We start from the raw sequence: 2,523 nt of genomic DNA, 5'->3' as shown, positions 1-2,523 counted from the left end.
CAAAAAGTTCGGCTACTCTGACTGCTTCCGGGTACGTAGCAGGGGACGGACACTCGTGACGTGAAGTGAGTTTCGGGTGGATTAAATCGTAATGTAAACCTCGGAGGAACAAGGCACTCCCCTCATCCCAAAATTCAGCAATTTGTTTCAGACCTGAATGAAATCTTCTTTTTTAAAAAACATTTCGAAAAATTGTCAATGAGCGCATTTTTGGCTTCACGGAACTTTGGTTTCTGTGATTAATTTGGACACTGAATTGTTGTCGGGAAAGATTATAAATGCTCACATTGTCCGCAGAGAAAACATCATACTTGAATTATTTCTTCAAAATGCACACACTTTGCATATTATATACATTTGTGTGTGCGTTCTATAGAATTTCACCTAATAGGTTTACATAAAAGTCTCCGTTGTATATCTTACACAATAAACTGCCCGACACTCGTGAATGTGAATTTGACCAGATTAGAAAGGACATGAACGGTAACCCCATTTTGAACTCCAGACATTACAGGATTTTATTTAGGGAAGACGGTTGCTAACATAAATTTACCAAATCGTGTAATACTCCCCTAAAACGCCACATTTTGTGAAAAACCTCATAGCATAACAGTCTAGCAGAATAGCAGTAATCCATTCTGATTTTCTAACTCGCTCCTTAAAGAATAATACATACAATATTGCAAAAATGCAGGTTATACCCTTGAAACAATATATCCTACATGTTTAGCAAAATGAAAATTATTAATATTTAAACCATCTACCAGATGGTAACCTGAGATCCACAGTGTGATTGAGTATTCATATCGTTAACAGGAACAAAGCAGCTGGAGTGTTGTAATATTCTATGGTACACTGCCTATAATATGGTGCTGATCTTCATTAACTTTGAATATGTGTATTGTTTTTTGTAATGTTCAAGGATGATACATTTAGCATTTTCGCATTAGCGAACAGTACTAGTTTTTATCTAATAAAATGTAATTTTATAAATAATCAGGAACTGTGATATTTTGTTACATTTGTTTCTAAATTTGAAGTCATTTTTGGTTTTCAACTATTATTGTATCACTTTGTATTGTATTGCTTTTGTAATAGGCGTCTCCTAAGGAAATAAAAAAAAAATGACTAATGATGAGTAAGAATTTTAGTTTAAGAAAGTTTGGTTAATTTAGTAAACTTTTAAAGTTCCGCTTTTTAAATTGAACTGGGAAGTAATTAGTGGGCAACATGTATTCAGACTTTACTCCCATTCCAAAAAGAGAGCCATTCATTTTTAAAACAAATTCTTCTTTGCAAAGATGTAGCGAGATACAGATATATGATGCAATAATAACAAAACGTCCTGCCTTTTTGAGGAACCAAGGAATACTCTTTGAAATCCGAATAAGAATGTGTTTGGCTTTAGAAAATTGGGATCAATTCTTTTGCAGAGTTTTTTTTTCCATTATCCTATCAGTGAGCGGTTGCTATTGTAGAATAAAAGTCTGAAATAAAAATCCTTTTGTATGTACAGTACATACCTGTATGACAGCAATCGTATCGCTTTGCTGTGATGCTTCCTCAGCTTAATAAACTGTACCAACCTTTAGCAACAGCACAGTGCATTCCACAGGTGGCGAGATATGGTGACAATATACTCTATTAACAATTTGATTGGGTCAAGTTACCAAGCAATCAGTCCTGCAGGAGATGGAGGTAATGTTAAAAGCATGATTTTTATTTGATGCCGTGCAGGTATACTGTCAGCAATGCAGAGATAAGTATCTCACGAAGCAACAAGTGCATGAGTTGCAGTCTGCTGATGTAGCTTCCGTGATAGTACTGAGGGTGAATATGCACATTACTTTTACATGCTGTTGCAGACCTACAGTATAACATTTCCAAAGCGAATGGTGGTAGTAATTTCTTTCAACCACAAGATGTCTTTTTTAGCCCCAGACTGCGCAAGAGTTTAACTTTATCATACATATACCGGCATCCCCAAAGCAAGGCCACCCACAACCAGTCAGCTGACGCACAGCAAATGTATAGCAAGAATACAACAGTTTTCATTGGGTTCTTCTCCACATAATCCTCCAACTGGAACAAATTACACGATATCACATGACCATCAGTTCTCAATCAGGCTCCACGTTGACAGCTGCTTCCCAGACTGCATCTACTACTCCTTAAGTCCTGCTGTTCAGAGATGAAGGTAAATATTAGGTGTAACTCCCAAGACAAACCTGACAACTTAAAACTGATGTGTTTACAATGGTTGTAAGACCAATCATATTATCTTGTGTTTGTTTTCCAAGATTCCAAGTTGTAGTGAGAACACTGAATTAACATGAGAAGGAACTGCTTTTACTTATTACTATATTCATGCCATCATGAATTTTGGATGTCTGAAAGAAAGAAGAAAGGTACAACTTGTGCTTAACATTTAAAGTCATACATTTCCTTTTTATCCCCCAAATAACCGAGTTTACTTTTAATGAAAATGTTTGGTTTGCACCACCAGATGGCACTACAGTAGTG

The sequence above is a fragment of the Lepisosteus oculatus genome, chromosome 10 (assembly GCF_040954835.1).
Source record: "Lepisosteus oculatus isolate fLepOcu1 chromosome 10, fLepOcu1.hap2, whole genome shotgun sequence".
Lineage (NCBI taxonomy): Eukaryota > Metazoa > Chordata > Actinopteri > Semionotiformes > Lepisosteidae > Lepisosteus > Lepisosteus oculatus.
Note: the sequence above shows the minus strand (reverse complement) of the source record.